Raw genomic sequence first — 7,119 nt, 5'->3', positions numbered from 1 at the left:
TGGGCGCCCAAGGTTCCATGATACATGTGAAAGCTAGGTAGGGGTTGAAGCTAACCTGTCTGATCCCACAGAAGAATTACTGTAGTACAAATTGTTAAAAACAGAATGCTGGTCATTAAAAAAAGGTGTCGCAACACAAAGAACATTGCAGCAAGCGGTGTATGGGGCTGCAGAGACGCAGACCAGTGACACTGCACATAATGAGCACTGTCAACCAACCAAAGCAGTTACACTTTCTTTTAGATCATGTTATTGGCCATGTTTGGGTGTGTTGCAAAATGGCAGCTAAATGCACTGCAAACTCCTGCTGCTAATGCCTGATACTACATACCATTTAGAAAAGTCTATTCTTTTCAAGAACAGCAAAAATATTTGAAAAAATATCTTGGAATATTTAAAGGTGATCTATCACCACAATTTTTACTTTTTATAAAAGGTTAGATAACCCTTCTATACAAAGTAAAAATGTGTTTTTTTTTTTAAGATCAGGGGATGTAGGCAGAAGAAGATAGAAGATGTTCGTGCCCACCACAAGGTAAGTGTAATTTTTTTATTTTACGTTTAGTTCCGCTTTAAGCAAGATGCACCAAAAAAGTAATTCTAACTGCTAGGCATACTCCAGTATATTAGTACAAAATGTTGTAAACACCAAACAATCTAGTTCTGACCTAAAGTGTGCGTATATTTTGGCTAGAGTAGAAGATTGTTAACTCCTGATCACTATCTTGGATCAGTCTTATTTTTTTTTTAACAGCAAAGCACTATTTAGGATAAATCTTCTCTTTCTTTACATGAATGTTGTGATGTAAATCAAGTATGATAATCTTAAGACATCAAGTATGGTTATCCTTGCATGTCCTAAAAGCAATTTGAAATGACTTGGTCTTTACAATGATCATAGGAAAATATGTCTGCGGCTAACCACGTCTTGGTTACATGCAAATATAGCAAGCCTTCTTTGTTTGATGTTAATAGAAAAGGTAATATCATATGGTGAACTTGCAGCTACTGCACAGTTTACTGGTGTCTGTCTGAGTGCCACCATAACTGTAGTGCCAATACAATCTGTGTGCAGTAGTAATGTTCTTAGTGCTTTGTAAATTTTTCTTATTATTACTTATACAAGTAAAAATGGACCTACTCCAGACACAGCAGGGATTTAATTTTATACAAATGTTCAGTGAAGCTTGCAGAGGCCGAAAAATGTAATATAATCCTTAGACCGTGTACACAATGGCACTGTTGAAATAAACTAACACTATAAGCATTATTGTGTTCTATGGAGAGGGGAAGTCCAGCTGGAGGCTCTGCCCCATGCCCTGAGCCTACAATTTGCATGGTAGACATGGTTTGAGACATGGATGATATAAATGGGTCAAAAGGATCCATTAGGAACAATCACATCTATTTACACCTCTAGAGAATTCTATTTTAAAGCATGACTAAAGTGTAAAAATGCAAGCAGCATTCTATTTTACAGAAGGGGCACACTAGGATGGCATTTATGCTATTTGCAATATGTTATTGAAATGTTTTTAAAATGTATCCTGGCCCATCCTTGGCTGCGGAGAAGAAACTTCTGTGCACATGTATGGGATTTGTGTCATTGCCGAAGTTTATGAACCCGGAAGAGGACTGGGTGAAGGTGACTGTCTCTAAATAAACGTACCTTCCTGTTTGGATTTTTTTTTTTTAAAACTACAATCACGCATCCTCACCAGCATCGCCATCTTCTTCAGGTCCTCTTCTGAGTTTAGAATCTTCATCAATGACACAACTCCCACACATGTGCACAGAAGTTCATTCATTCTCTAAAGCCAGGGATAGGCCAGGATACAGCATAAAAACAATACATCATCATATGCAAATACCATAAATCCCATTCAGGTGCAGACATACAGTTTTGAATAGTGTCCAAAAATAAGTTTGCTGGAAACTAACTTTCGAATAATCCCAAAAGTTATTTTGAAGTGTCTTTAATTAGTAACAATAGGTTAATAAAATTATGCACAAGCAACAGTGAGTGTTTTATGCAGTCAACTTTCTTTTCTGAATGAGGGGAAGCTCATTTTTGGCATTAAGCGAACACCTGGCCGTGACTTTTTGCCTCAAAGTGCTTTGCATGCCACTGCTTCTATTTTGAGTCCCTTTTGCTGCTTTCAAATAGTGACAGGTATGCTGCTGCCCTTAACCATGTGAGCTGCTAGAAATCGTCAATTCTGGTAAGTGATCAGAAGGGCGATGGAATATTTCCTGCTACCTGTAGCTATATAATTTTCCCAGAATCCGCCTCTCGGGCACAGTCTTACCTGGAGCTGCTTTAAGGCATATAAGGCAAAGTTTTTTTTAAAATGATAGTACATTTTATAGGTTCACTATATTTTCATCACTATTTAGAAGAATGAGTCAGAAAAAAACAGTTTTGCTGTTGCTAAGGAAACACCCCTCAGCTTTATGATTTCACCAAGGCAATACCAGCAGCTCCTTCAGCCTTGCTTATCCCAGCAAATTAGGAAATACTCAGGAATGAGGAGCTGTCAGCCTTATGACTAGGTCAATTATTGTCATAAGGTCATAACATATAAGTCAAGTATTCCTGGATTTCCCATGAGGGAGTATGAATAAATTAGTGAACATGACATACCATTCAGAACTCATTGTTTGTGAGTATTTCCTAAGGAATTTTTAATTAAAAAAACAATATATTATAAATTGTATCCTCATAGACCACATCTAAATGATTCATTTGGGAATAAAATGTACAACTGCCAATTTTAGCAGCAAAAAGCATAATCAAACATCTTATTAGACCTAAGATTGATGTAAACCCCAACAGAATTCATTATGTTGGGGTTTACATTCCTAAAATACAGAACACTTGTTTTCATGCTTGGCCCATCAGTCCTGCTGACCTCATCCAGGTGTTTTTTTTCTATCACATTGGGACTGATTTATTAAAGCTTTCCAAGACTGGGGTGAGACTATCCTGGGAGAACTTGGGTGATTGAGCAAACCTGGAATGGATCTAGTTCAGGATTAAAACATTTGCCAACTAATAGCAAATATTTTTTTAAGAAATCCATTTCAGGTTTGCTGGATTCTCTAGGATCTTCCATTTTAGTCTTTAATCTCCATTCTTGAGGAGCTTTAATAAATCAGGTCCATTTTGTCTGTATTCATTACAAGGATGGCTAAATGGAATTTCTCAAGGTAAGTCACTTGATAGCCGTAACAGTGAACCATGTCTGTATAAAATGTGATATTAGCAGTTAGCATTGATGTCTGACCACAACTGGTACAGAAAGAGTGTTGTCATGCTATAACTAGATGTTCCTGAATAGGGACATACATAGAAGGATAACTGGGTATCAATTCAAAGAAAGTTGAAGACTTAAAAACATTACTATTGCAATTACATTAGCATGTTAAAACTCATATGAGATTCAAATGATTGGGATTACATTAATTATAAACCTGAATCATAATACCTGAATATAGTGAGGATTTTTCAGGTGCTTACAATAGATAATTAACAATAAAACTTAACTTAAAATATATAACTTATTCTGTGTCTTTCTAAAAAAACATATCACAAAAACTTGCATGAGAACATATACAATATTTTAATTAATTAGCGTTTTAGAGTCCTTGACGTGTTTCCCCCTGTAGGCTTTCTCAGAAGGACATAACGTTTCAAGCACATCAAATGTACATCTATATTTTAAAACAGAGAAAAACATATTTACAATCATATCATTTTAAATGGCTGTGAGATTAAGGAGACCCAGGAGACAAAAACTTTCTCAAGTACCCCATCATATCAGTTCCACATAATTTCAAGCAGAAAATAATCGTATTTCCCCCTTCTTAGGAAATATATCAAGCACGTATTGCTAAGAGATTTCTAGATGACGTTATTAGCACTGTGACCCCTTTCTTTAAATTAACACCAATTCTTTATCTTCACTATGGTGTACATGTAACAAGACAAATGTTCAACCAGTAACTTTTTCTTCTGGAACCCACATGGCGCAGAACACTAGCACTGACTACCTATGATTAAAATTGATTGATAATTGAAAGCAGCACCAAAACCACATATATTCACAAATATGTTACAATTTATATGAGAAGGATGTGGTGCTAACTAAATGTTCTCCCATTGAAACGATCTACTGGAACCTATTTATCATAAATCAATATATTTCAGCAGCACAGCAATCTGTACAAAGCCATAAATGACCGAGCAGGAATATCTTCTGTACTTTTCATATGGAGGAGAACACAGGTGTCATCTCCCCCCTATCCTCACTAATAATCTAACCCATAGGGCCCGATTTATTAAAGTTCTCCAAGGCTGGAGAGGAAACACTTTCATCAGTGAAGCTGGGTGATCAAGCAAACCTGGAAATTATCTGGCTCAGGAATGAAAATACTTTCTAACAAATAGCAAATGACTTTTAAGAAATCCATTCCAGGTTTTCTGCATCACTTTGGAAAAAAGAAACATACAGCTGGACAAAAACATCAAAGTATGTCGACAGATAAAGCAATATACCTGGAACATAGATGCTGCACAACAAAAGAAATAAAAAAACAAATGGGCAGAAACAGGAGTCAATGTTTGTAACTGAACTGTAAGAAATCAGCTGAAGGAAATTAGATTTACATATAGAAAAGTGGTCTAAAGAGAGATTATTCAAACTATCATAAAAGCCAGAGGTGGCCTAACAGAGTACTTGTTTGGTTATTGTATTTTGGTATTGATTCCATAATTTTTCCTACCTTCTTAGCGTGAAAACATCAAAACATGTGCCAATACGGATAACAATATAACTTATTTTTGGAGGTATGTTTTACAATGCTAAAACATTTAAGGCTATTTGAATACAGTATCCAGAAACCAGTTTGAGATGATCTGAGCCTTGGGACATGGTGCTTTATCCTTGGTACAATGCAGTCATAGTCAGCAACAATATTAAAAGAGGCTGTGGCATTTAAACAATGCTCAGGGGGTCCTACTATAGGTGCAAAGTCTGTCAAGAAAATATTGCCAATACCTTTACACCACCAGCCTGATCCGTACATAAGCAGGATGGATCCATGCTTTGCTGACACAATATTCTGACCCTACCATACAAATGTTGCAGTAAAAATTCAAGAACAATTGTACAATTTTGAGGAGCCAATGCCAACCGTAGACTTCTATTCTAGTTCTTAGGTGACAGAAGTGGCACCAAAAACATGTCCCCATTCACATTTAAATATTTTTCATGTTTCCACCTCAGTTCCTCCATCTCCTTTTTTGAGCGTTCTCCCCTTTCTGCTGGGCATTGCTATTTTCCACACCCCCACTGGGCAATAATGTTCTTCCCCACGATTGGCTGTACACTATTTTTCTCTGCTTTGCCCTGGGAACTGTTGCCCCCCCACTGGACACTATTGTTCGTTCCTTCCCCCTCTTGGGCAGTTATTGGCAATAGTGTGGACAATTATTGTTCAGCTTGCTAGGCACTATTGTTACTCCCACTCACTGCACCTATTTTAGGGTTCTAGCAGTGATTTGGGGGAGCTGGGAAAAATGTTTCTGCATTTATTTGCCCTATTGTTCTCCTCCTATTGTGCAGCATTCTGTATATAGGAGTAAGGCTGTTGTGAATAGCACAGTAATGTAGCTAATATGTTATCATTTCGTTTTTACTGCTGTAAGCAATCCCAGGGATCTTACCCAGGGCTCATGATGGCAATCCAGGCCCATCTCAACAAGGAATATGCTTCTCCATAGGTGGCCCTGTCCTGTGGATTTTTTGTCAAGTTTAATGGCTGAGAACTTGCACCTCACATGGCAAGGTGATGATTCTGAGTTACTGTTTTTTTGGTAGCAAAAGCTTTTGCTATATACTGTATAGCTGCTAGTCTAGTTCTCTCAGCAAAGTCCAAGGAACACAGCTTGCTTTTCCTCAATATATGGTGTGTAAACAAATCATTCAGTTATGAGAAGACACAACAAAACATACAGAGATCAAAACTTTGCATACATACACAAACATGCAAGCGCTATCTAACTCTTCCAAGAGGGTGAACGCCAGTAATGTATACAAAAGGTCACACTAAAAAGTTACTTAACTTCAGTAAGTGTGTTTTACAATTTCCTCAGCAAACAGGACTCGGGCGTTAAGCAATCACTTGATTGTATTTGGTTTCCAATCATTAGAACTTGAACATCTATAACATACCCCTGAGGAAGCCCTTTGGTGAAATGCGTGGGGTAATGAGACGTTATATTGGCTAACCTACACTATATAGATAATAGGCAAACCCAGTATAGGTTACTTATGTCTAGCTTAGCAGTCTCTACCCCATGGGGCTGATTTATGAAAGCTTTCCTTGGCTGGAGAAGATACATTTTCATCAGTGAAGCTGGGTAATCCAGCAAACCTGAAATTGATTTTTTAGGTCAGTTGCTATTTGTTAGCAAATGTTTTCAATCCTGGACCAGATCTATTCTAGGTTTGCTGAATCACCCAGCTTCACTGCTGAAAGGTACAGACAGTGGCACAGGGGAAGAAGAGCACCCTGCCCTGAACAGTTTACAATCTAGGAGGTGGGGGAAATAACACACAATAGGAGGGGAGATATGTAGTAATGGGAAGTAGTCACAGTTTTAGGAGACAGAAGAAGATGAGTAGGCAAGTTTGAAAAAATGGGTTTTAAGTGCTCCTTCAAGCTGAATAGGACGAGGAAGACTGGGTCATTGTATATTACCATGTTTATCTGAATATCCTTATGAAAAAATATACAAATTTATAAGAGCCTTTATGCCCCTTTTCTTTTCTAAACATCTTCAATCGTTGACCAATCACCTTAGAAACTGGGCACTTTTTTTTTTTTTTTGAGTCTTTGTCTATTGAAGTTTCACAGTGGTCCAATGTCAGCTCTGTCCCCCAATCTCAGAAGGAAATCTTTTATCAGGAAAGTTTGTGGCCACCCCCAGTTGGTCCACAAATTCTCCTCTCAAACCTATCATTACTGTCTATCAGGGAGGCAGTCCAATCTGCAAACTCTAGATGGCAGTCTTGCACTTTAATGGCCATCTGTCACATCAATTGGTCAATCTGT

The sequence above is a fragment of the Pyxicephalus adspersus genome, chromosome 8 (assembly GCF_032062135.1).
Source record: "Pyxicephalus adspersus chromosome 8, UCB_Pads_2.0, whole genome shotgun sequence".
Classification (NCBI taxonomy): Eukaryota; Metazoa; Chordata; class Amphibia; order Anura; family Pyxicephalidae; genus Pyxicephalus; species Pyxicephalus adspersus.
Note: the sequence above shows the minus strand (reverse complement) of the source record.